At 41.8% G+C, this 27358-nt stretch overlaps 10 non-coding genes across 10 annotated transcripts; all 10 read right to left on the bottom strand.

The window, feature by feature from the left end:
• Nucleotides 1-1832: 1832 nt before the first annotated feature.
• On the bottom strand, nucleotides 1833-1939 carry LOC126417586 (U6 spliceosomal RNA). Its single transcript, XR_007575674.1, has one exon. It is a non-coding gene; the product is annotated as a U6 spliceosomal RNA (small nuclear RNA).
• Nucleotides 1940-4426: 2487 nt separating this feature from the next.
• On the bottom strand, nucleotides 4427-4533 carry LOC126417587 (U6 spliceosomal RNA). The gene has a single exon (XR_007575675.1). It is a non-coding gene; the product is annotated as a U6 spliceosomal RNA (small nuclear RNA).
• Nucleotides 4534-7023: 2490 nt separating this feature from the next.
• Nucleotides 7024-7130, bottom strand: LOC126417589 (U6 spliceosomal RNA). The gene has a single exon (XR_007575676.1). It is a non-coding gene; the product is annotated as a U6 spliceosomal RNA (small nuclear RNA).
• Nucleotides 7131-9620: 2490 nt separating this feature from the next.
• On the bottom strand, nucleotides 9621-9727 carry LOC126417590 (U6 spliceosomal RNA). The gene has a single exon (XR_007575677.1). It is a non-coding gene; the product is annotated as a U6 spliceosomal RNA (small nuclear RNA).
• A 2487-nt stretch (nucleotides 9728-12214) lies between these two features.
• LOC126417591 (U6 spliceosomal RNA) lies at nucleotides 12215-12321 on the bottom strand. The gene has a single exon (XR_007575678.1). It is a non-coding gene; the product is annotated as a U6 spliceosomal RNA (small nuclear RNA).
• A 2490-nt stretch (nucleotides 12322-14811) lies between these two features.
• LOC126417592 (U6 spliceosomal RNA) lies at nucleotides 14812-14918 on the bottom strand. The gene has a single exon (XR_007575679.1). It is a non-coding gene; the product is annotated as a U6 spliceosomal RNA (small nuclear RNA).
• Nucleotides 14919-17408: 2490 nt separating this feature from the next.
• On the bottom strand, nucleotides 17409-17515 carry LOC126417593 (U6 spliceosomal RNA). Its single transcript, XR_007575680.1, has one exon. It is a non-coding gene; the product is annotated as a U6 spliceosomal RNA (small nuclear RNA).
• A 2487-nt stretch (nucleotides 17516-20002) lies between these two features.
• On the bottom strand, nucleotides 20003-20109 carry LOC126417594 (U6 spliceosomal RNA). Its single transcript, XR_007575681.1, has one exon. It is a non-coding gene; the product is annotated as a U6 spliceosomal RNA (small nuclear RNA).
• Nucleotides 20110-22599: 2490 nt separating this feature from the next.
• Nucleotides 22600-22706, bottom strand: LOC126417595 (U6 spliceosomal RNA). Its single transcript, XR_007575682.1, has one exon. It is a non-coding gene; the product is annotated as a U6 spliceosomal RNA (small nuclear RNA).
• A 2490-nt stretch (nucleotides 22707-25196) lies between these two features.
• LOC126417596 (U6 spliceosomal RNA) lies at nucleotides 25197-25303 on the bottom strand. The gene has a single exon (XR_007575683.1). It is a non-coding gene; the product is annotated as a U6 spliceosomal RNA (small nuclear RNA).
• Nucleotides 25304-27358: the final 2055 nt, after the last annotated feature.

Below are 27358 nucleotides of genomic sequence, written 5' to 3' on the forward strand. Positions count from 1 at the left end.
AGTAGCCTCACGAACCATTAAAAACACCATTCATATTGCACACTTTGAAACACAGCAGTGTAGGTCACTACTAGCGCATGGATGGGTGAATGCGAGTTGTGTGAGGTAGTAGTAGGAATGATGGACATAGTTCCGTTTTCAGTACAATACCAGGTGATATATTTGTGTTGATCCAAGTTTACACAGGGCAGGTCTACTTGGCAACAGTGAAACACTGTGATGGAGATGTGTGAATGAGCCTAAAATGTTGAGGGGACATGTGGTAGGAGAAACCAGGTCAGCATTGTGTTAGTAGCTGTAGTTATGTTCCTGTGAAATGTCAGTCAGATGTAATCCAGTTTGGTGAATGTTGTTATTACAGGAAGAATTGCTAGTGCAAAACAAAGAGTGATAGATTTAGTATCTGAAAGCAGTTAATAACTGAGTAGCTACTGGTGTCATGTGACACAAACTGGTTTGTGATGTTGCTGTCTATTCCAAAATCCTGAAGCTTGCTAGTGTTTTGTGTCTTGACTGCCTCTGTATCTGCTTATGTGCTAGAGCTTCTGTGTATGTGACATGATGAATATTGCATGCAGGGTTTGTCCAATCTTTCTGCTAGACACAGGATGAGAGGTGCATCAGCTGTAATTGTGAACAGCATCGACTTGTATGACATTGATGGGATTCAAAGTGCTGTCAAAATAGTAGAGCCTCACATCTAAATACTATATGTTAATACTAGCATACTGGTCTGCTTTCTAAACACTTCAGTGTTGTGGTATTCATTGGCTGACACTTTTGAATTTAAGCTAGGTAACTATATGTAGTGGCAGATTGCCAGACATGTGGGAAAATACTTTGTGCGTCACACCAGTGAAATTTGTACATGACATGCTTGTGCACCACAGATTTGCTGTAATAGTTGGTTTTTAGGTGAAGGGCAGTGGCTTATTACACAGGCAGATATGCTTCAGTTAAGAATCTGATGAGGTGTCACCTGCAGTCTGTATTATGAGGCTGCAGCTGGATAGCAAGGCCACTAGGAAAGTTACTTGAAACATAATGTTAAATGAACTTCCTGTAAAGGGGTAGCTTGCACACTTAATGATTAAAGAGACATCTTCCTTCACATGTTTATTTATGGTGCTGAAACAATTATGGCATCAGCTGCAGCCATGAAGATGAATAAAGTTAAATGTTGTGGGTCTGTGTGCAGTCAGTATGTGATAGTGGCATACAGGCACCAGAAGCTTTGTAGGCGTTAGAGAAAAATAAATATTAGGTAATGCAAGCTAATTTTAGAGCGCTAGAGTGTATTTAAGCAGTAGTGTGAGTGAAAGTATGTGAGTGAGAAAGATTTGGAACATGCAGCTATCTTGTGTAAAGTTGATGTAAGGTTTCCAAATGTTGTGTGTGGCAGTAGGTGTGTGTTATGAAATGACGTGATTGAGACAGTAGGAAGAGATGTTGTGACAGCAGAGTGTGATACTGAGGAAGAGAAGAGGCTTTTGCCTGTGCTAGGCTTAGTCTTAGACTGGCTGTGATTTGTGTCAGGTTTGTGAATGAGCTGAAGGGGTGCTAGTGACATGTACTTGTGTCAGTGTAGTTGTGGTTTTGGTGTGCTTGCTGAGTTGTTATTAGAGTGACATTTTAGATGTGCATTGGTGATGTAAGGGATAGGTTTATTGCCAGTTTTATCATGTTCTGTTGTGAATGAAAGAGAGTGGAGGAGAACTGCGTAAATGGACAGCATAGTTTGTGACAAGTGGGTGCAGATATGAAGCGAAACTTGTGTAGGTGGCTGAGGGTATTAGCAGCTGATGTGAGACATGAGAGAGTGAGATTGCGAAAAAAATGTGGAACGCTTCACGATTTTGCGTGTCATCCTTGCGCAGGGGCCATGCTAATCTTCTCTGTATCGTTCCAATTTTAGTATATGTACCGCCGAAGCGAGTACATTCGAGGAGCCCTCTGAAATTGTATATATAGTTATGGCGTCGCGTCAAATATGGTTCGGCTTGGACGTAGCTTTACGCAGCTCTGGCGAGGAACACAAGGCCTGCCGAGTGCTAATCTGTGAATTAATTACTGCGAGGTGTCGTTCTTAGTAAGTGGCAGCTCTGTTAACTGTATTATTTGGCAGTATTGGATGTAAAACTTAGATCGTAGAGTCGCTTGCTCTCGCAGCATCCACCCAGAGCAGCAGCAGCAGGTTCACACAGCTGCCGCTAGGCGGCAGCAAGACGTGATGGCACGTATTGTCGCCATGTTCTCACATTCCGAGTTTAGTGTCTTATAGGCATACCTATGAAACACACTTCTCTAATGTGTGGGATAAATGGCGCTGATTGGAGCTGGTAGCAGGTCTTGAAGACTCTCAAAACAAGCGAATATTTTTGCGAAACTGTCTTCACTGCTAACACAAATTGCATTACTCTTTCAGTGGTACTTTCTCACGATACTAATCGATTTAATGACAGAGTGCAAGGCAACTTTTAACTCACACATCAAGTACAGCACAAGAAGACACAGTGTGTGACCATCTAAATTATTGAGTAACTCCTATTCATCCAATGGCGCCAGAAGACAATAGTGACTGCAAAAAGAGACACAGTAGCCTCACGAACCATTAAAAACACCATTCATATTGCACACTTTGAAACACAGCAGTGTAGGTCACTACTAGCGCATGGATGGGTGAATGCGAGTTGTGTGAGGTAGTAGTAGGAATGATGGACATAGTTCCGTTTTCAGTACAATACCAGGTGATATATTTGTGTTGATCCAAGTTTACACAGGGCAGGTCTACTTGGCAACAGTGAAACACTGTGATGGAGATGTGTGAATGAGCCTAAAATGTTGAGGGGACATGTGGTAAGAGAAACCAGGTTAGCATTGTGTTAGTAGCTGTAGTTATGTTCCTGTGAAATGTCAGTCAGATGTAATCCAGTTTGGTGAATGTTGTTATTACAGGAAGAATTGCTAGTGCAAAACAAAGAGTGATAGATTTAGTATCTGAAAGCAGTTAATAACTGAGTAGCTACTGGTGTCATGTGACACAAACTGGTTTGTGATGTTGCTGTCTATTCCAAAATCCTGAAGCTTGCTAGTGTTTTGTGTCTTGACTGCCTCTGTATCTGCTTATGTGCTAGAGCTTCTGTGTATGTGACATGATGAATATTGCATGCAGGGTTTGTCCAATCTTTCTGCTAGACACAGGATGAGAGGTGCATCAGCTGTAATTGTGAACAGCATCGACTTGTATGACATTGATGGGATTCAAAGTGCTGTCAAAATAGTAGAGCCTCACATCTAAATACTATATGTTAATACTAGCATACTGGTCTGCTTTCTAAACACTTCAGTGTTGTGGTATTCATTGGCTGACACTTTTGAATTTAATTTAGGTAACTATATGTAGTGGCAGATTGCCAGACATGTGGGAAAATACTTTGTGCATCACACCAGTGAAATTTGTACATGACATGCTTGTGCACCACAGATTTGCTGTAATAGTTGGTTTTTAGGTGAAGGGCAGTGGCTTATTACACAGGCAGATATGCTTCAGTTAAGAATCTGATGAGGTGTCACCTGCAGTCTGTATTATGAGGCTGCAGCTGGATAGCAAGGCCACTAGGAAAGTTACTTGAAACATAATGTTAAATGAACTTCCTGTAAAGGGGTAGCTTGCACACTTAATGATTAAAGAGACATCTTCCTTCACATGTTTATTTATGGTGCTGAAACAATTATGGCATCAGCTGCAGCCATGAAGATGAATAAAGTTAAATGTTGTGGGTCTGTGTGCAGTCAGTATGTGATAGTGGCATACAGGCACCAGAAGCTTTGTAGGCGTTAGAGAAAAATAAATATTAGGTAATGCAAGCTAATTTTAGAGCGCTAGAGTGTATTTAAGCAGTAGTGTGAGTGAAAGTATGTGAGTGAGAAAGATTTGGAACATGCAGCTATCTTGTGTAAAGTTGATGTAAGGTTTCCAAATGTTGTGTGTGGCAGTAGGTGTGTGTTATGAAATGACGTGATTGAGACAGTAGGAAGAGATGTTGTGACAGCAGAGTGTGATACTGAGGAAGAGAAGAGGCTTTTGCCTGTGCTAGGCTTAGTCTTAGACTGGCTGTGATTTGTGTCAGGTTTGTGAATGAGCTGAAGGGGTGCTAGTGACATGTACTTGTGTCAGTGTAGTTGTGGTTTTGGTGTGCTTGCTGAGTTGTTATTAGAGTGACATTTTAGATGTGCATTGGTGATGTAAGGGATAGGTTTATTGCCAGTTTTATCATGTTCTGTTGTGAATGAAAGAGAGTGGAGGAGAACTGCGTAAATGGACAGCATAGTTTGTGACAAGTGGGTGCAGATATGAAGCGAAACTTGTGTAGGTGGCTGAGGGTATTAGCAGCTGATGTGAGACATGAGAGAGTGAGATTGCGAAAAAAATGTGGAACGCTTCACGATTTTGCGTGTCATCCTTGCGCAGGGGCCATGCTAATCTTCTCTGTATCGTTCCAATTTTAGTATATGTACCGCCGAAGCGAGTACATTCGAGGAGCCCTCTGAAATTGTATATATAGTTATGGCGTCGCGTCAAATATGGTTCGGCTTGGACGTAGCTTTACGCAGCTCTGGCGAGGAACACAAGGCCTGCCGAGTGCTAATCTGTGAATTAATTACTGCGAGGTGTCGTTCTTAGTAAGTGGCAGCTCTGTTAACTGTATTATTTGGCAGTATTGGATGTAAAACTTAGATCGTAGAGTCGCTTGCTCTCGCAGCATCCACCCAGAGCAGCAGCAGCAGCAGGTTCACACAGCTGCCGCTAGGCGGCAGCAAGACGTGATGGCACGTATTGTCGCCATGTTCTCACATTCCGAGTTTAGTGTCTTATAGGCATACCTATGAAACACACTTCTCTAATGTGTGGGATAAATGGCGCTGATTGGAGCTGGTAGCAGGTCTTGAAGACTCTCAAAACAAGCGAATATTTTTGCGAAACTGTCTTCACTGCTAACACAAATTGCATTACTCTTTCAGTGGTACTTTCTCACGATACTAATCGATTTAATGACAGAGTGCAAGGCAACTTTTAACTCACACATCAAGTACAGCACAAGAAGACACAGTGTGTGACCATCTAAATTATTGAGTAACTCCTATTCATCCAATGGCGCCAGAAGACAATAGTGACTGCAAAAAGAGACACAGTAGCCTCACGAACCATTAAAAACACCATTCATATTGCACACTTTGAAACACAGCAGTGTAGGTCACTACTAGCGCATGGATGGGTGAATGCGAGTTGTGTGAGGTAGTAGTAGGAATGATGGACATAGTTCCGTTTTCAGTACAATACCAGGTGATATATTTGTGTTGATCCAAGTTTACACAGGGCAGGTCTACTTGGCAACAGTGAAACACTGTGATGGAGATGTGTGAATGAGCCTAAAATGTTGAGGGGACATGTGGTAAGAGAAACCAGGTTAGCATTGTGTTAGTAGCTGTAGTTATGTTCCTGTGAAATGTCAGTCATATGTAATCCAGTTTGGTGAATGTTGTTATTACAGGAAGATTTGCTAGTGCAAAACAAAGAGTGATAGATTTAGTATCTGAAAGCAGTTAATAACTGAGTAGCTACTGGTGTCATGTGACACAAACTGGTTTGTGATGTTGCTGTCTATTCCAAAATCCTGAAGCTTGCTAGTGTTTTGTGTCTTGACTGCCTCTGTATCTGCTTATGTGCTAGAGCTTCTGTGTATGTGACATGATGAATATTGCATGCAGGGTTTGTCCAATCTTTCTGCTAGACACAGGATGAGAGGTGCATCAGCTGTAATTGTGAACAGCATCGACTTGTATGACATTGATGGGATTCAAAGTGCTGTCAAAATAGTAGAGCCTCACATCTAAATACTATATGTTAATACTAGCATACTGGTCTGCTTTCTAAACACTTCAGTGTTGTGGTATTCATTGGCTGACACTTTTGAATTTAATTTAGGTAACTATATGTAGTGGCAGATTGCCAGACATGTGGGAAAATACTTTGTGCGTCACACCAGTGAAATTTGTACATGACTTGCTTGTGCACCACAGATTTGCTGTAATAGTTGGTTTTTAGGTGAAGGGCAGTGGCTTATTACACAGGCAGATATGCTTCAGTTAAGAATCTGATGAGGTGTCACCTGCAGTCTGTATTATGAGGCTGCAGCTGGATAGCAAGGCCACTAGGAAAGTTACTTGAAACATAATGTTAAATGAACTTCCTGTAAAGGGGTAGCTTGCACACTTAATGATTAAAGAGACATCTTCCTTCACATGTTTATTTATGGTGCTGAAACAATTATGGCATCAGCTGCAGCCATGAAGATGAATAAAGTTAAATGTTGTGGGTCTGTGTGCAGTCAGTATGTGATAGTGGCATACAGGCACCAGAAGCTTTGTAGGCGTTAGAGAAAAATAAATATTAGGTAATGCAAGCTAATTTTAGAGCGCTAGAGTGTATTTAAGCAGTAGTGTGAGTGAAAGTATGTGAGTGAGAAAGATTTGGAACATGCAGCTATCTTGTGTAAAGTTGATGTAAGGTTTCCAAATGTTGTGTGTGGCAGTAGGTGTGTGTTATGAAATGACGTGATTGAGACAGTAGGAAGAGATGTTGTGACAGCAGAGTGTGATACTGAGGAAGAGAAGAGGCTTTTGCCTGTGCTAGGCTTAGTCTTAGACTGGCTGTGATTTGTGTCAGGTTTGTGAATGAGCTGAAGGGGTGCTAGTGACATGTACTTGTGTCAGTGTAGTTGTGGTTTTGGTGTGCTTGCTGAGTTGTTATTAGAGTGACATTTTAGATGTGCATTGGTGATGTAAGGGATAGGTTTATTGCCAGTTTTATCATGTTCTGTTGTGAATGAAAGAGAGTGGAGGAGAACTGCGTAAATGGACAGCATAGTTTGTGACAAGTGGGTGCAGATATGAAGCGAAACTTGTGTAGGTGGCTGAGGGTATTAGCAGCTGATGTGAGACATGAGAGAGTGAGATTGCGAAAAAAATGTGGAACGCTTCACGATTTTGCGTGTCATCCTTGCGCAGGGGCCATGCTAATCTTCTCTGTATCGTTCCAATTTTAGTATATGTACCGCCGAAGCGAGTACATTCGAGGAGCCCTCTGAAATTGTATATATAGTTATGGCGTCGCGTCAAATATGGTTCGGCTTGGACGTAGCTTTACGCAGCTCTGGCGAGGAACACAAGGCCTGCCGAGTGCTAATCTGTGAATTAATTACTGCGAGGTGTCGTTCTTAGTAAGTGGCAGCTCTGTTAACTGTATTATTTGGCAGTATTGGATGTAAAACTTAGATCGTAGAGTCGCTTGCTCTCGCAGCATCCACCCAGAGCAGCAGCAGCAGCAGGTTCACACAGCTGCCGCTAGGCGGCAGCAAGACGTGATGGCACGTATTGTCGCCATGTTCTCACATTCCGAGTTTAGTGTCTTATAGGCATACCTGTGAAACACACTTCTCTAATGTGTGGGATAAATGGCGCTGATTGGAGCTGGTAGCAGGTCTTGAAGACTCTCAAAACAAGCGAATATTTTTGCGAAACTGTCTTCACTGCTAACACAAATTGCATTACTCTTTCAGTGGTACTTTCTCACGATACTAATCGATTTAATGACAGAGTGCAAGGCAACTTTTAACTCACACATCAAGTACAGCACAAGAAGACACAGTGTGTGACCATCTAAATTATTGAGTAACTCCTATTCATCCAATGGCGCCAGAAGACAATAGTGACTGCAAAAATAGACACAGTAGCCTCACGAACCATTAAAAACACCATTCATATTGCACACTTTGAAACACAGCAGTGTAGGTCACTACTAGCGCATGGATGGGTGAATGCGAGTTGTGTGAGGTAGTAGTAGGAATGATGGACATAGTTCCGTTTTCAGTACAATACCAGGTGATATATTTGTGTTGATCCAAGTTTACACAGGGCAGGTCTACTTGGCAACAGTGAAACACTGTGATGGAGATGTGTGAATGAGCCTAAAATGTTGAGGGGACATGTGGTAAGAGAAACCAGGTTAGCATTGTGTTAGTAGCTGTAGTTATGTTCCTGTGAAATGTCAGTCATATGTAATCCAGTTTGGTGAATGTTGTTATTACAGGAAGATTTGCTAGTGCAAAACAAAGAGTGATAGATTTAGTATCTGAAAGCAGTTAATAACTGAGTAGCTACTGGTGTCATGTGACACAAACTGGTTTGTGATGTTGCTGTCTATTCCAAAATCCTGAAGCTTGCTAGTGTTTTGTGTCTTGACTGCCTCTGTATCTGCTTATGTGCTAGAGCTTCTGTGTACGTGACATGATGAATATTGCATGCAGGGTTTGTCCAATCTTTCTGCTAGACACAGGATGAGAGGTGCATCAGCTGTAATTGTGAACAGCATCGACTTGTATGACATTGATGGGATTCAAAGTGCTGTCAAAATAGTAGAGCCTCACATCTAAATACTATATGTTAATACTAGCATACTGGTCTGCTTTCTAAACACTTCAGTGTTGTGGTATTCATTGGCTGACACTTTTGAATTTAATTTAGGTAACTATATGTAGTGGCAGATTGCCAGACATGTGGGAAAATACTTTGTGCGTCACACCAGTGAAATTTGTACATGACTTGCTTGTGCACCACAGATTTGCTGTAATAGTTGGTTTTTAGGTGAAGGGCAGTGGCTTATTACACAGGCAGATATGCTTCAGTTAAGAATCTGATGAGGTGTCACCTGCAGTCTGTATTATGAGGCTGCAGCTGGATAGCAAGGCCACTAGGAAAGTTACTTGAAACATAATGTTAAATGAACTTCCTGTAAAGGGGTAGCTTGCACACTTAATGATTAAAGAGACATCTTCCTTCACATGTTTATTTATGGTGCTGAAACAATTATGGCATCAGCTGCAGCCATGAAGATGAATAAAGTTAAATGTTGTGGGTCTGTGTGCAGTCAGTATGTGATAGTGGCATACAGGCACCAGAAGCTTTGTAGGCGTTAGAGAAAAATAAATATTAGGTAATGCAAGCTAATTTTAGAGCGCTAGAGTGTATTTAAGCAGTAGTGTGAGTGAAAGTATGTGAGTGAGAAAGATTTGGAACATGCAGCTATCTTGTGTAAAGTTGATGTAAGGTTTCCAAATGTTGTGTGTGGCAGTAGGTGTGTGTTATGAAATGACGTGATTGAGACAGTAGGAAGAGATGTTGTGACAGCAGAGTGTGATACTGAGGAAGAGAAGAGGCTTTTGCCTGTGCTAGGCTTAGTCTTAGACTGGCTGTGATTTGTGTCAGGTTTGTGAATGAGCTGAAGGGGTGCTAGTGACATGTACTTGTGTCAGTGTAGTTGTGGTTTTGGTGTGCTTGCTGAGTTGTTATTAGAGTGACATTTTAGATGTGCATTGGTGATGTAAGGGATAGGTTTATTGCCAGTTTTATCATGTTCTGTTGTGAATGAAAGAGAGTGGAGGAGAACTGCGTAAATGGACAGCATAGTTTGTGACAAGTGGGTGCAGATATGAAGCGAAACTTGTGTAGGTGGCTGAGGGTATTAGCAGCTGATGTGAGACATGAGAGAGTGAGATTGCGAAAAAAATGTGGAACGCTTCACGATTTTGCGTGTCATCCTTGCGCAGGGGCCATGCTAATCTTCTCTGTATCGTTCCAATTTTAGTATATGTACCGCCGAAGCGAGTACATTCGAGGAGCCCTCTGAAATTGTATATATAGTTATGGCGTCGCGTCAAATATGGTTCGGCTTGGACGTAGCTTTACGCAGCTCTGGCGAGGAACACAAGGCCTGCCGAGTGCTAATCTGTGAATTAATTACTGCGAGGTGTCGTTCTTAGTAAGTGGCAGCTCTGTTAACTGTATTATTTGGCAGTATTGGATGTAAAACTTAGATCATAGAGTCGCTTGCTCTCGCAGCATCCACCCAGAGCAGCAGCAGCAGGTTCACACAGCTGCCGCTAGGCGGCAGCAAGACGTGATGGCACGTATTGTCGCCATGTTCTCACATTCCGAGTTTAGTGTCTTATAGGCATACCTATGAAACACACTTCTCTAATGTGTGGGATAAATGGCGCTGATTGGAGCTGGTAGCAGGTCTTGAAGACTCTCAAAACAAGCGAATATTTTTGCGAAACTGTCTTCACTGCTAACACAAATTGCATTACTCTTTCAGTGGTACTTTCTCACGATACTAATCGATTTAATGACAGAGTGCAAGGCAACTTTTAACTCACACATCAAGTACAGCACAAGAAGACACAGTGTGTGACCATCTAAATTATTGAGTAACTCCTATTCATCCAATGGCGCCAGAAGACAATAGTGACTGCAAAAAGAGACACAGTAGCCTCACGAACCATTAAAAACACCATTCATATTGCACACTTTGAAACACAGCAGTGTAGGTCACTACTAGCGCATGGATGGGTGAATGCGAGTTGTGTGAGGTAGTAGTAGGAATGATGGACATAGTTCCGCTTTCAGTACAATACCAGGTGATATATTTGTGTTGATCCAAGTTTACACAGGGCAGGTCTACTTGGCAACAGTGAAACACTGTGATGGAGATGTGTGAATGAGCCTAAAATGTTGAGGGGACATGTGGTAAGAGAAACCAGGTCAGCATTGTGTTAGTAGCTGTAGTTATGTTCCTGTGAAATGTCAGTCAGATGTAATCCAGTTTGGTGAATGTTGTTATTACAGGAAGAATTGCTAGTGCAAAACAAAGAGTGATAGATTTAGTATCTGAAAGCAGTTAATAACTGAGTAGCTACTGGTGTCATGTGACACAAACTGGTTTGTGATGTTGCTCTCTATTCCAAAATCCTGAAGCTTGCTAGTGTTTTGTGTCTTGACTGCCTCTGTATCTGCTTATGTGCTAGAGCTTCTGTGTATGTGACATGATGAATATTGCATGCAGGGTTTGTCCAATCTTTCTGCTAGACACAGGATGAGAGGTGCATCAGCTGTAATTGTGAACAGCATCGACTTGTATGACATTGATGGGATTCAAAGTGCTGTCAAAATAGTAGAGCCTCACATCTAAATACTATATGTTAATACTAGCATACTGGTCTGCTTTCTAAACACTTCAGTGTTGTGGTATTCATTGGCTGACACTTTTGAATTTAATTTAGGTAACTATATGTAGTGGCAGATTGCCAGACATGTGGGAAAATACTTTGTGCGTCACACCAGTGAAATTTGTACATGACTTGCTTGTGCACCACAGATTTGCTGTAATAGTTGGTTTTTAGGTGAAGGGCAGTGGCTTATTACACAGGCAGATATGCTTCAGTTAAGAATCTGATGAGGTGTCACCTGCAGTCTGTATTATGAGGCTGCAGCTGGATAGCAAGGCCACTAGGAAAGTTACTTGAAACATAATGTTAAATGAACTTCCTGTAAAGGGGTAGCTTGCACACTTAATGATTAAAGAGACATCTTCCTTCACATGTTTATTTATGGTGCTGAAACAATTATGGCATCAGCTGCAGCCATGAAGATGAATAAAGTTAAATGTTGTGGGTCTGTGTGCAGTCAGTATGTGATAGTGGCATACAGGCACCAGAAGCTTTGTAGGCGTTAGAGAAAAATAAATATTAGGTAATGCAAGCTAATTTTAGAGCGCTAGAGTGTATTTAAGCAGTAGTGTGAGTGAAAGTATGTGAGTGAGAAAGATTTGGAACATGCAGCTATCTTGTGTAAAGTTGATGTAAGGTTTCCAAATGTTGTGTGTGGCAGTAGGTGTGTGTTATGAAATGACGTGATTGAGACAGTAGGAAGAGATGTTGTGACAGCAGAGTGTGATACTGAGGAAGAGAAGAGGCTTTTGCCTGTGCTAGGCTTAGTCTTAGACTGGCTGTGATTTGTGTCAGGTTTGTGAATGAGCTGAAGGGGTGCTAGTGACATGTACTTGTGTCAGTGTAGTTGTGGTTTTGGTGTGCTTGCTGAGTTGTTATTAGAGTGACATTTTAGATGTGCATTGGTGATGTAAGGGATAGGTTTATTGCCAGTTTTATCATGTTCTGTTGTGAATGAAAGAGAGTGGAGGAGAACTGCGTAAATGGACAGCATAGTTTGTGACAAGTGGGTGCAGATATGAAGCGAAACTTGTGTAGGTGGCTGAGGGTATTAGCAGCTGATGTGAGACATGAGAGAGTGAGATTGCGAAAAAAATGTGGAACGCTTCACGATTTTGCGTGTCATCCTTGCGCAGGGGCCATGCTAATCTTCTCTGTATCGTTCCAATTTTAGTATATGTACCGCCGAAGCGAGTACATTCGAGGAGCCCTCTGAAATTGTATATATAGTTATGGCGTCGCGTCAAATATGGTTCGGCTTGGACGTAGCTTTACGCAGCTCTGGCGAGGAACACAAGGCCTGCCGAGTGCTAATCTGTGAATTAATTACTGCGAGGTGTCGTTCTTAGTAAGTGGCAGCTCTGTTAACTGTATTATTTGGCAGTATTGGATGTAAAACTTAGATCGTAGAGTCGCTTGCTCTCGCAGCATCCACCCAGAGCAGCAGCAGCAGCAGGTTCACACAGCTGCCGCTAGGCGGCAGCAAGACGTGATGGCACGTATTGTCGCCATGTTCTCACATTCCGAGTTTAGTGTCTTATAGGCATACCTATGAAACACACTTCTCTAATGTGTGGGATAAATGGCGCTGATTGGAGCTGGTAGCAGGTCTTGAAGACTCTCAAAACAAGCGAATATTTTTGCGAAACTGTCTTCACTGCTAACACAAATTGCATTACTCTTTCAGTGGTACTTTCTCACGATACTAATCGATTTAATGACAGAGTGCAAGGCAACTTTTAACTCACACATCAAGTACAGCACAAGAAGACACAGTGTGTGACCATCTAAATTATTGAGTAACTCCTATTCATCCAATGGCGCCAGAAGACAATAGTGACTGCAAAAAGAGACACAGTAGCCTCACGAACCATTAAAAACACCATTCATATTGCACACTTTGAAACACAGCAGTGTAGGTCACTACTAGCGCATGGATGGGTGAATGCGAGTTGTGTGAGGTAGTAGTAGGAATGATGGACATAGTTCCGTTTTCAGTACAATACCAGGTGATATATTTGTGTTGATCCAAGTTTACACAGGGCAGGTCTACTTGGCAACAGTGAAACACTGTGATGGAGATGTGTGAATGAGCCTAAAATGTTGAGGGGACATGTGGTAAGAGAAACCAGGTTAGCATTGTGTTAGTAGCTGTAGTTATGTTCCTGTGAAATGTCAGTCATATGTAATCCAGTTTGGTGAATGTTGTTATTACAGGAAGATTTGCTAGTGCAAAACAAAGAGTGATAGATTTAGTATCTGAAAGCAGTTAATAACTGAGTAGCTACTGGTGTCATGTGACACAAACTGGTTTGTGATGTTGCTGTCTATTCCAAAATCCTGAAGCTTGCTAGTGTTTTGTGTCTTGACTGCCTCTGTATCTGCTTATGTGCTAGAGCTTCTGTGTATGTGACATGATGAATATTGCATGCAGGGTTTGTCCAATCTTTCTGCTAGACACAGGATGAGAGGTGCATCAGCTGTAATTGTGAACAGCATCGACTTGTATGACATTGATGGGATTCAAAGTGCTGTCAAAATAGTAGAGCCTCACATCTAAATACTATATGTTAATACTAGCATACTGGTCTGCTTTCTAAACACTTCAGTGTTGTGGTATTCATTGGCTGACACTTTTGAATTTAATTTAGGTAACTATATGTAGTGGCAGATTGCCAGACATGTGGGAAAATACTTTGTGCGTCACACCAGTGAAATTTGTACATGACTTGCTTGTGCACCACAGATTTGCTGTAATAGTTGGTTTTTAGGTGAAGGGCAGTGGCTTATTACACAGGCAGATATGCTTCAGTTAAGAATCTGATGAGGTGTCACCTGCAGTCTGTATTATGAGGCTGCAGCTGGATAGCAAGGCCACTAGGAAAGTTACTTGAAACATAATGTTAAATGAACTTCCTGTAAAGGGGTAGCTTGCACACTTAATGATTAAAGAGACATCTTCCTTCACATGTTTATTTATGGTGCTGAAACAATTATGGCATCAGCTGCAGCCATGAAGATGAATAAAGTTAAATGTTGTGGGTCTGTGTGCAGTCAGTATGTGATAGTGGCATACAGGCACCAGAAGCTTTGTAGGCGTTAGAGAAAAATAAATATTAGGTAATGCAAGCTAATTTTAGAGCGCTAGAGTGTATTTAAGCAGTAGTGTGAGTGAAAGTATGTGAGTGAGAAAGATTTGGAACATGCAGCTATCTTGTGTAAAGTTGATGTAAGGTTTCCAAATGTTGTGTGTGGCAGTAGGTGTGTGTTATGAAATGACGTGATTGAGACAGTAGGAAGAGATGTTGTGACAGCAGAGTGTGATACTGAGGAAGAGAAGAGGCTTTTGCCTGTGCTAGGCTTAGTCTTAGACTGGCTGTGATTTGTGTCAGGTTTGTGAATGAGCTGAAGGGGTGCTAGTGACATGTACTTGTGTCAGTGTAGTTGTGGTTTTGGTGTGCTTGCTGAGTTGTTATTAGAGTGACATTTTAGATGTGCATTGGTGATGTAAGGGATAGGTTTATTGCCAGTTTTATCATGTTCTGTTGTGAATGAAAGAGAGTGGAGGAGAACTGCGTAAATGGACAGCATAGTTTGTGACAAGTGGGTGCAGATATGAAGCGAAACTTGTGTAGGTGGCTGAGGGTATTAGCAGCTGATGTGAGACATGAGAGAGTGAGATTGCGAAAAAAATGTGGAACGCTTCACGATTTTGCGTGTCATCCTTGCGCAGGGGCCATGCTAATCTTCTCTGTATCGTTCCAATTTTAGTATATGTACCGCCGAAGCGAGTACATTCGAGGAGCCCTCTGAAATTGTATATATAGTTATGGCGTCGCGTCAAATATGGTTCGGCTTGGACGTAGCTTTACGCAGCTCTGGCGAGGAACACAAGGCCTGCCGAGTGCTAATCTGTGAATTAATTACTGCGAGGTGTCGTTCTTAGTAAGTGGCAGCTCTGTTAACTGTATTATTTGGCAGTATTGGATGTAAAACTTAGATCGTAGAGTCGCTTGCTCTCGCAGCATCCACCCAGAGCAGCAGCAGCAGCAGGTTCACACAGCTGCCGCTAGGCGGCAGCAAGACGTGATGGCACGTATTGTCGCCATGTTCTCACATTCCGAGTTTAGTGTCTTATAGGCATACCTGTGAAACACACTTCTCTAATGTGTGGGATAAATGGCGCTGATTGGAGCTGGTAGCAGGTCTTGAAGACTCTCAAAACAAGCGAATATTTTTGCGAAACTGTCTTCACTGCTAACACAAATTGCATTACTCTTTCAGTGGTACTTTCTCACGATACTAATCGATTTAATGACAGAGTGCAAGGCAACTTTTAACTCACACATCAAGTACAGCACAAGAAGACACAGTGTGTGACCATCTAAATTATTGAGTAACTCCTATTCATCCAATGGCGCCAGAAGACAATAGTGACTGCAAAAATAGACACAGTAGCCTCACGAACCATTAAAAACACCATTCATATTGCACACTTTGAAACACAGCAGTGTAGGTCACTACTAGCGCATGGATGGGTGAATGCGAGTTGTGTGAGGTAGTAGTAGGAATGATGGACATAGTTCCGTTTTCAGTACAATACCAGGTGATATATTTGTGTTGATCCAAGTTTACACAGGGCAGGTCTACTTGGCAACAGTGAAACACTGTGATGGAGATGTGTGAATGAGCCTAAAATGTTGAGGGGACATGTGGTAAGAGAAACCAGGTTAGCATTGTGTTAGTAGCTGTAGTTATGTTCCTGTGAAATGTCAGTCATATGTAATCCAGTTTGGTGAATGTTGTTATTACAGGAAGATTTGCTAGTGCAAAACAAAGAGTGATAGATTTAGTATCTGAAAGCAGTTAATAACTGAGTAGCTACTGGTGTCATGTGACACAAACTGGTTTGTGATGTTGCTGTCTATTCCAAAATCCTGAAGCTTGCTAGTGTTTTGTGTCTTGACTGCCTCTGTATCTGCTTATGTGCTAGAGCTTCTGTGTACGTGACATGATGAATATTGCATGCAGGGTTTGTCCAATCTTTCTGCTAGACACAGGATGAGAGGTGCATCAGCTGTAATTGTGAACAGCATCGACTTGTATGACATTGATGGGATTCAAAGTGCTGTCAAAATAGTAGAGCCTCACATCTAAATACTATATGTTAATACTAGCATACTGGTCTGCTTTCTAAACACTTCAGTGTTGTGGTATTCATTGGCTGACACTTTTGAATTTAATTTAGGTAACTATATGTAGTGGCAGATTGCCAGACATGTGGGAAAATACTTTGTGCGTCACACCAGTGAAATTTGTACATGACTTGCTTGTGCACCACAGATTTGCTGTAATAGTTGGTTTTTAGGTGAAGGGCAGTGGCTTATTACACAGGCAGATATGCTTCAGTTAAGAATCTGATGAGGTGTCACCTGCAGTCTGTATTATGAGGCTGCAGCTGGATAGCAAGGCCACTAGGAAAGTTACTTGAAACATAATGTTAAATGAACTTCCTGTAAAGGGGTAGCTTGCACACTTAATGATTAAAGAGACATCTTCCTTCACATGTTTATTTATGGTGCTGAAACAATTATGGCATCAGCTGCAGCCATGAAGATGAATAAAGTTAAATGTTGTGGGTCTGTGTGCAGTCAGTATGTGATAGTGGCATACAGGCACCAGAAGCTTTGTAGGCGTTAGAGAAAAATAAATATTAGGTAATGCAAGCTAATTTTAGAGCGCTAGAGTGTATTTAAGCAGTAGTGTGAGTGAAAGTATGTGAGTGAGAAAGATTTGGAACATGCAGCTATCTTGTGTAAAGTTGATGTAAGGTTTCCAAATGTTGTGTGTGGCAGTAGGTGTGTGTTATGAAATGACGTGATTGAGACAGTAGGAAGAGATGTTGTGACAGCAGAGTGTGATACTGAGGAAGAGAAGAGGCTTTTGCCTGTGCTAGGCTTAGTCTTAGACTGGCTGTGATTTGTGTCAGGTTTGTGAATGAGCTGAAGGGGTGCTAGTGACATGTACTTGTGTCAGTGTAGTTGTGGTTTTGGTGTGCTTGCTGAGTTGTTATTAGAGTGACATTTTAGATGTGCATTGGTGATGTAAGGGATAGGTTTATTGCCAGTTTTATCATGTTCTGTTGTGAATGAAAGAGAGTGGAGGAGAACTGCGTAAATGGACAGCATAGTTTGTGACAAGTGGGTGCAGATATGAAGCGAAACTTGTGTAGGTGGCTGAGGGTATTAGCAGCTGATGTGAGACATGAGAGAGTGAGATTGCGAAAAAAATGTGGAACGCTTCACGATTTTGCGTGTCATCCTTGCGCAGGGGCCATGCTAATCTTCTCTGTATCGTTCCAATTTTAGTATATGTACCGCCGAAGCGAGTACATTCGAGGAGCCCTCTGAAATTGTATATATAGTTATGGCGTCGCGTCAAATATGGTTCGGCTTGGACGTAGCTTTACGCAGCTCTGGCGAGGAACACAAGGCCTGCCGAGTGCTAATCTGTGAATTAATTACTGCGAGGTGTCGTTCTTAGTAAGTGGCAGCTCTGTTAACTGTATTATTTGGCAGTATTGGATGTAAAACTTAGATCATAGAGTCGCTTGCTCTCGCAGCATCCACCCAGAGCAGCAGCAGCAGGTTCACACAGCTGCCGCTAGGCGGCAGCAAGACGTGATGGCACGTATTGTCGCCATGTTCTCACATTCCGAGTTTAGTGTCTTATAGGCATACCTATGAAACACACTTCTCTAATGTGTGGGATAAATGGCGCTGATTGGAGCTGGTAGCAGGTCTTGAAGACTCTCAAAACAAGCGAATATTTTTGCGAAACTGTCTTCACTGCTAACACAAATTGCATTACTCTTTCAGTGGTACTTTCTCACGATACTAATCGATTTAATGACAGAGTGCAAGGCAACTTTTAACTCACACATCAAGTACAGCACAAGAAGACACAGTGTGTGACCATCTAAATTATTGAGTAACTCCTATTCATCCAATGGCGCCAGAAGACAATAGTGACTGCAAAAAGAGACACAGTAGCCTCACGAACCATTAAAAACACCATTCATATTGCACACTTTGAAACACAGCAGTGTAGGTCACTACTAGCGCATGGATGGGTGAATGCGAGTTGTGTGAGGTAGTAGTAGGAATGATGGACATAGTTCCGCTTTCAGTACAATACCAGGTGATATATTTGTGTTGATCCAAGTTTACACAGGGCAGGTCTACTTGGCAACAGTGAAACACTGTGATGGAGATGTGTGAATGAGCCTAAAATGTTGAGGGGACATGTGGTAAGAGAAACCAGGTCAGCATTGTGTTAGTAGCTGTAGTTATGTTCCTGTGAAATGTCAGTCAGATGTAATCCAGTTTGGTGAATGTTGTTATTACAGGAAGAATTGCTAGTGCAAAACAAAGAGTGATAGATTTAGTATCTGAAAGCAGTTAATAACTGAGTAGCTACTGGTGTCATGTGACACAAACTGGTTTGTGATGTTGCTCTCTATTCCAAAATCCTGAAGCTTGCTAGTGTTTTGTGTCTTGACTGCCTCTGTATCTGCTTATGTGCTAGAGCTTCTGTGTATGTGACATGATGAATATTGCATGCAGGGTTTGTCCAATCTTTCTGCTAGACACAGGATGAGAGGTGCATCAGCTGTAATTGTGAACAGCATCGACTTGTATGACATTGATGGGATTCAAAGTGCTGTCAAAATAGTAGAGCCTCACATCTAAATACTATATGTTAATACTAGCATACTGGTCTGCTTTCTAAACACTTCAGTGTTGTGGTATTCATTGGCTGACACTTTTGAATTTAATTTAGGTAACTATATGTAGTGGCAGATTGCCAGACATGTGGGAAAATACTTTGTGCGTCACACCAGTGAAATTTGTACATGACTTGCTTGTGCACCACAGATTTGCTGTAATAGTTGGTTTTTAGGTGAAGGGCAGTGGCTTATTACACAGGCAGATATGCTTCAGTTAAGAATCTGATGAGGTGTCACCTGCAGTCTGTATTATGAGGCTGCAGCTGGATAGCAAGGCCACTAGGAAAGTTACTTGAAACATAATGTTAAATGAACTTCCTGTAAAGGGGTAGCTTGCACACTTAATGATTAAAGAGACATCTTCCTTCACATGTTTATTTATGGTGCTGAAACAATTATGGCATCAGCTGCAGCCATGAAGATGAATAAAGTTAAATGTTGTGGGTCTGTGTGCAGTCAGTATGTGATAGTGGCATACAGGCACCAGAAGCTTTGTAGGCGTTAGAGAAAAATAAATATTAGGTAATGCAAGCTAATTTTAGAGCGCTAGAGTGTATTTAAGCAGTAGTGTGAGTGAAAGTATGTGAGTGAGAAAGATTTGGAACATGCAGCTATCTTGTGTAAAGTTGATGTAAGGTTTCCAAATGTTGTGTGTGGCAGTAGGTGTGTGTTATGAAATGACGTGATTGAGACAGTAGGAAGAGATGTTGTGACAGCAGAGTGTGATACTGAGGAAGAGAAGAGGCTTTTGCCTGTGCTAGGCTTAGTCTTAGACTGGCTGTGATTTGTGTCAGGTTTGTGAATGAGCTGAAGGGGTGCTAGTGACATGTACTTGTGTCAGTGTAGTTGTGGTTTTGGTGTGCTTGCTGAGTTGTTATTAGAGTGACATTTTAGATGTGCATTGGTGATGTAAGGGATAGGTTTATTGCCAGTTTTATCATGTTCTGTTGTGAATGAAAGAGAGTGGAGGAGAACTGCGTAAATGGACAGCATAGTTTGTGACAAGTGGGTGCAGATATGAAGCGAAACTTGTGTAGGTGGCTGAGGGTATTAGCAGCTGATGTGAGACATGAGAGAGTGAGATTGCGAAAAAAATGTGGAACGCTTCACGATTTTGCGTGTCATCCTTGCGCAGGGGCCATGCTAATCTTCTCTGTATCGTTCCAATTTTAGTATATGTACCGCCGAAGCGAGTACATTCGAGGAGCCCTCTGAAATTGTATATATAGTTATGGCGTCGCGTCAAATATGGTTCGGCTTGGACGTAGCTTTACGCAGCTCTGGCGAGGAACACAAGGCCTGCCGAGTGCTAATCTGTGAATTAATTACTGCGAGGTGTCGTTCTTAGTAAGTGGCAGCTCTGTTAACTGTATTATTTGGCAGTATTGGATGTAAAACTTAGATCGTAGAGTCGCTTGCTCTCGCAGCATCCACCCAGAGCAGCAGCAGCAGCAGGTTCACACAGCTGCCGCTAGGCGGCAGCAAGACGTGATGGCACGTATTGTCGCCATGTTCTCACATTCCGAGTTTAGTGTCTTATAGGCATACCTGTGAAACACACTTCTCTAATGTGTGGGATAAATGGCGCTGATTGGAGCTGGTAGCAGGTCTTGAAGACTCTCAAAACAAGCGAATATTTTTGCGAAACTGTCTTCACTGCTAACACAAATTGCATTACTCTTTCAGTGGTACTTTCTCACGATACTAATCGATTTAATGACAGAGTGCAAGGCAACTTTTAACTCACACATCAAGTACAGCACAAGAAGACACAGTGTGTGACCATCTAAATTATTGAGTAACTCCTATTCATCCAATGGCGCCAGAAGACAATAGTGACTGCAAAAAGAGACACAGTAGCCTCACGAACCATTAAAAACACCATTCATATTGCACACTTTGAAACACAGCAGTGTAGGTCACTACTAGCGCATGGATGGGTGAATGCGAGTTGTGTGAGGTAGTAGTAGGAATGATGGACATAGTTCCGTTTTCAGTACAATACCAGGTGATATATTTGTGTTGATCCAAGTTTACACAGGGCAGGTCTACTTGGCAACAGTGAAACACTGTGATGGAGATGTGTGAATGAGCCTAAAATGTTGAGGGGACATGTGGTAAGAGAAACCAGGTTAGCATTGTGTTAGTAGCTGTAGTTATGTTCCTGTGAAATGTCAGTCATATGTAATCCAGTTTGGTGAATGTTGTTATTACAGGAAGATTTGCTAGTGCAAAACAAAGAGTGATAGATTTAGTATCTGAAAGCAGTTAATAACTGAGTAGCTACTGGTGTCATGTGACACAAACTGGTTTGTGATGTTGCTGTCTATTCCAAAATCCTGAAGCTTGCTAGTGTTTTGTGTCTTGACTGCCTCTGTATCTGCTTATGTGCTAGAGCTTCTGTGTATGTGACATGATGAATATTGCATGCAGGGTTTGTCCAATCTTTCTGCTAGACACAGGATGAGAGGTGCATCAGCTGTAATTGTGAACAGCATCGACTTGTATGACATTGATGGGATTCAAAGTGCTGTCAAAATAGTAGAGCCTCACATCTAAATACTATATGTTAATACTAGCATACTGGTCTGCTTTCTAAACACTTCAGTGTTGTGGTATTCATTGGCTGACACTTTTGAATTTAATTTAGGTAACTATATGTAGTGGCAGATTGCCAGACATGTGGGAAAATACTTTGTGCGTCACACCAGTGAAATTTGTACATGACTTGCTTGTGCACCACAGATTTGCTGTAATAGTTGGTTTTTAGGTGAAGGGCAGTGGCTTATTACACAGGCAGATATGCTTCAGTTAAGAATCTGATGAGGTGTCACCTGCAGTCTGTATTATGAGGCTGCAGCTGGATAGCAAGGCCACTAGGAAAGTTACTTGAAACATAATGTTAAATGAACTTCCTGTAAAGGGGTAGCTTGCACACTTAATGATTAAAGAGACATCTTCCTTCACATGTTTATTTATGGTGCTGAAACAATTATGGCATCAGCTGCAGCCATGAAGATGAATAAAGTTAAATGTTGTGGGTCTGTGTGCAGTCAGTATGTGATAGTGGCATACAGGCACCAGAAGCTTTGTAGGCGTTAGAGAAAAATAAATATTAGGTAATGCAAGCTAATTTTAGAGCGCTAGAGTGTATTTAAGCAGTAGTGTGAGTGAAAGTATGTGAGTGAGAAAGATTTGGAACATGCAGCTATCTTGTGTAAAGTTGATGTAAGGTTTCCAAATGTTGTGTGTGGCAGTAGGTGTGTGTTATGAAATGACGTGATTGAGACAGTAGGAAGAGATGTTGTGACAGCAGAGTGTGATACTGAGGAAGAGAAGAGGCTTTTGCCTGTGCTAGGCTTAGTCTTAGACTGGCTGTGATTTGTGTCAGGTTTGTGAATGAGCTGAAGGGGTGCTAGTGACATGTACTTGTGTCAGTGTAGTTGTGGTTTTGGTGTGCTTGCTGAGTTGTTATTAGAGTGACATTTTAGATGTGCATTGGTGATGTAAGGGATAGGTTTATTGCCAGTTTTATCATGTTCTGTTGTGAATGAAAGAGAGTGGAGGAGAACTGCGTAAATGGACAGCATAGTTTGTGACAAGTGGGTGCAGATATGAAGCGAAACTTGTGTAGGTGGCTGAGGGTATTAGCAGCTGATGTGAGACATGAGAGAGTGAGATTGCGAAAAAAATGTGGAACGCTTCACGATTTTGCGTGTCATCCTTGCGCAGGGGCCATGCTAATCTTCTCTGTATCGTTCCAATTTTAGTATATGTACCGCCGAAGCGAGTACATTCGAGGAGCCCTCTGAAATTGTATATATAGTTATGGCGTCGCGTCAAATATGGTTCGGCTTGGACGTAGCTTTACGCAGCTCTGGCGAGGAACACAAGGCCTGCCGAGTGCTAATCTGTGAATTAATTACTGCGAGGTGTCGTTCTTAGTAAGTGGCAGCTCTGTTAACTGTATTATTTGGCAGTATTGGATGTAAAACTTAGATCGTAGAGTCGCTTGCTCTCGCAGCATCCACCCAGAGCAGCAGCAGCAGCAGGTTCACACAGCTGCCGCTAGGCGGCAGCAAGACGTGATGGCACGTATTGTCGCCATGTTCTCACATTCCGAGTTTAGTGTCTTATAGGCATACCTGTGAAACACACTTCTCTAATGTGTGGGATAAATGGCGCTGATTGGAGCTGGTAGCAGGTCTTGAAGACTCTCAAAACAAGCGAATATTTTTGCGAAACTGTCTTCACTGCTAACACAAATTGCATTACTCTTTCAGTGGTACTTTCTCACGATACTAATCGATTTAATGACAGAGTGCAAGGCAACTTTTAACTCACACATCAAGTACAGCACAAGAAGACACAGTGTGTGACCATCTAAATTATTGAGTAACTCCTATTCATCCAATGGCGCCAGAAGACAATAGTGACTGCAAAAAGAGACACAGTAGCCTCACGAACCATTAAAAACACCATTCATATTGCACACTTTGAAACACAGCAGTGTAGGTCACTACTAGCGCATGGATGGGTGAATGCGAGTTGTGTGAGGTAGTAGTAGGAATGATGGACATAGTTCCGTTTTCAGTACAATACCAGGTGATATATTTGTGTTGATCCAAGTTTACACAGGGCAGGTCTACTTGGCAACAGTGAAACACTGTGATGGAGATGTGTGAATGAGCCTAAAATGTTGAGGGGACATGTGGTAAGAGAAACCAGGTTAGCATTGTGTTAGTAGCTGTAGTTATGTTCCTGTGAAATGTCAGTCATATGTAATCCAGTTTGGTGAATGTTGTTATTACAGGAAGATTTGCTAGTGCAAAACAAAGAGTGATAGATTTAGTATCTGAAAGCAGTTAATAACTGAGTAGCTACTGGTGTCATGTGACACAAACTGGTTTGTGATGTTGCTGTCTATTCCAAAATCCTGAAGCTTGCTAGTGTTTTGTGTCTTGACTGCCTCTGTATCTGCTTATGTGCTAGAGCTTCTGTGTACGTGACATGATGAATATTGCATGCAGGGTTTGTCCAATCTTTCTGCTAGACACAGGATGAGAGGTGCATCAGCTGTAATTGTGAACAGCATCGACTTGTATGACATTGATGGGATTCAAAGTGCTGTCAAAATAGTAGAGCCTCACATCTAAATACTATATGTTAATACTAGCATACTGGTCTGCTTTCTAAACACTTCAGTGTTGTGGTATTCATTGGCTGACACTTTTGAATTTAATTTAGGTAACTATATGTAGTGGCAGATTGCCAGACATGTGGGAAAATACTTTGTGCGTCACACCAGTGAAATTTGTACATGACTTGCTTGTGCACCACAGATTTGCTGTAATAGTTGGTTTTTAGGTGAAGGGCAGTGGCTTATTACACAGGCAGATATGCTTCAGTTAAGAATCTGATGAGGTGTCACCTGCAGTCTGTATTATGAGGCTGCAGCTGGATAGCAAGGCCACTAGGAAAGTTACTTGAAACATAATGTTAAATGAACTTCCTGTAAAGGGGTAGCTTGCACACTTAATGATTAAAGAGACATCTTCCTTCACATGTTTATTTATGGTGCTGAAACAATTATGGCATCAGCTGCAGCCATGAAGATGAATAAAGTTAAATGTTGTGGGTCTGTGTGCAGTCAGTATGTGATAGTGGCATACAGGCACCAGAAGCTTTGTAGGCGTTAGAGAAAAATAAATATTAGGTAATGCAAGCTAATTTTAGAGCGCTAGAGTGTATTTAAGCAGTAGTGTGAGTGAAAGTATGTGAGTGAGAAAGATTTGGAACATGCAGCTATCTTGTGTAAAGTTGATGTAAGGTTTCCAAATGTTGTGTGTGGCAGTAGGTGTGTGTTATGAAATGACGTGATTGAGACAGTAGGAAGAGATGTTGTGACAGCAGAGTGTGATACTGAGGAAGAGAAGAGGCTTTTGCCTGTGCTAGGCTTAGTCTTAGACTGGCTGTGATTTGTGTCAGGTTTGTGAATGAGCTGAAGGGGTGCTAGTGACATGTACTTGTGTCAGTGTAGTTGTGGTTTTGGTGTGCTTGCTGAGTTGTTATTAGAGTGACATTTTAGATGTGCATTGGTGATGTAAGGGATAGGTTTATTGCCAGTTTTATCATGTTCTGTTGTGAATGAAAGAGAGTGGAGGAGAACTGCGTAAATGGACAGCATAGTTTGTGACAAGTGGGTGCAGATATGAAGCGAAACTTGTGTAGGTGGCTGAGGGTATTAGCAGCTGATGTGAGACATGAGAGAGTGAGATTGCGAAAAAAATGTGGAACGCTTCACGATTTTGCGTGTCATCCTTGCGCAGGGGCCATGCTAATCTTCTCTGTATCGTTCCAATTTTAGTATATGTACCGCCGAAGCGAGTACATTCGAGGAGCCCTCTGAAATTGTATATATAGTTATGGCGTCGCGTCAAATATGGTTCGGCTTGGACGTAGCTTTACGCAGCTCTGGCGAGGAACACAAGGCCTGCCGAGTGCTAATCTGTGAATTAATTACTGCGAGGTGTCGTTCTTAGTAAGTGGCAGCTCTGTTAACTGTATTATTTGGCAGTATTGGATGTAAAACTTAGATCGTAGAGTCGCTTGCTCTCGCAGCATCCACCCAGAGCAGCAGCAGCAGGTTCACACAGCTGCCGCTAGGCGGCAGCAAGACGTGATGGCACGTATTGTCGCCATGTTCTCACATTCCGAGTTTAGTGTCTTATAGGCATACCTATGAAACACACTTCTCTAATGTGTGGGATAAATGGCGCTGATTGGAGCTGGTAGCAGGTCTTGAAGACTCTCAAAACAAGCGAATATTTTTGCGAAACTGTCTTCACTGCTAACACAAATTGCATTACTCTTTCAGTGGTACTTTCTCACGATACTAATCGATTTAATGACAGAGTGCAAGGCAACTTTTAACTCACACATCAAGTACAGCACAAGAAGACACAGTGTGTGACCATCTAAATTATTGAGTAACTCCTATTCATCCAATGGCGCCAGAAGACAATAGTGACTGCAAAAAGAGACACAGTAGCCTCACGAACCATTAAAAACACCATTCATATTGCACACTTTGAAACACAGCAGTGTAGGTCACTACTAGCGCATGGATGGGTGAATGCGAGTTGTGTGAGGTAGTAGTAGGAATGATGGACATAGTTCCGCTTTCAGTACAATACCAGGTGATATATTTGTGTTGATCCAAGTTTACACAGGGCAGGTCTACTTGGCAACAGTGAAACACTGTGATGGAGATGTGTGAATGAGCCTAAAATGTTGAGGGGACATGTGGTAAGAGAAACCAGGTCAGCATTGTGTTAGTAGCTGTAGTTATGTTCCTGTGAAATGTCAGTCAGATGTAATCCAGTTTGGTGAATGTTGTTATTACAGGAAGAATTGCTAGTGCAAAACAAAGAGTGATAGATTTAGTATCTGAAAGCAGTTAATAACTGAGTAGCTACTGGTGTCATGTGACACAAACTGGTTTGTGATGTTGCTGTCTATTCCAAAATCCTGAAGCTTGCTAGTGTTTTGTGTCTTGACTGCCTCTGTATCTGCTTATGTGCTAGAGCTTCTGTGTATGTGACATGATGAATATTGCATGCAGGGTTTGTCCAATCTTTCTGCTAGACACAGGATGAGAGGTGCATCAGCTGTAATTGTGAACAGCATCGACTTGTATGACATTGATGGGATTCAAAGTGCTGTCAAAATAGTAGAGCCTCACATCTAAATACTATATGTTAATACTAGCATACTGGTCTGCTTTCTAAACACTTCAGTGTTGTGGTATTCATTGGCTGACACTTTTGAATTTAATTTAGGTAACTATATGTAGTGGCAGATTGCCAGACATGTGGGAAAATACTTTGTGCGTCACACCAGTGAAATTTGTACATGACTTGCTTGTGCACCACAGATTTGCTGTAATAGTTGGTTTTTAGGTGAAGGGCAGTGGCTTATTACACAGGCAGATATGCTTCAGTTAAGAATCTGATGAGGTGTCACCTGCAGTCTGTATTATGAGGCTGCAGCTGGATAGCAAGGCCACTAGGAAAGTTACTTGAAACATAATGTTAAATGAACTTCCTGTAAAGGGGTAGCTTGCACACTTAATGATTAAAGAGACATCTTCCTTCACATGTTTATTTATGGTGCTGAAACAATTATGGCATCAGCTGCAGCCATGAAGATGAATAAAGTTAAATGTTGTGGGTCTGTGTGCAGTCAGTATGTGATAGTGGCATACAGGCACCAGAAGCTTTGTAGGCGTTAGAGAAAAATAAATATTAGGTAATGCAAGCTAATTTTAGAGCGCTAGAGTGTATTTAAGCAGTAGTGTGAGTGAAAGTATGTGAGTGAGAAAGATTTGGAACATGCAGCTATCTTGTGTAAAGTTGATGTAAGGTTTCCAAATGTTGTGTGTGGC

This window comes from Schistocerca serialis, chromosome 8, assembly GCF_023864345.2.
Source record: "Schistocerca serialis cubense isolate TAMUIC-IGC-003099 chromosome 8, iqSchSeri2.2, whole genome shotgun sequence".
In the NCBI taxonomy this organism is placed as follows: domain Eukaryota; kingdom Metazoa; phylum Arthropoda; class Insecta; order Orthoptera; family Acrididae; genus Schistocerca; species Schistocerca serialis.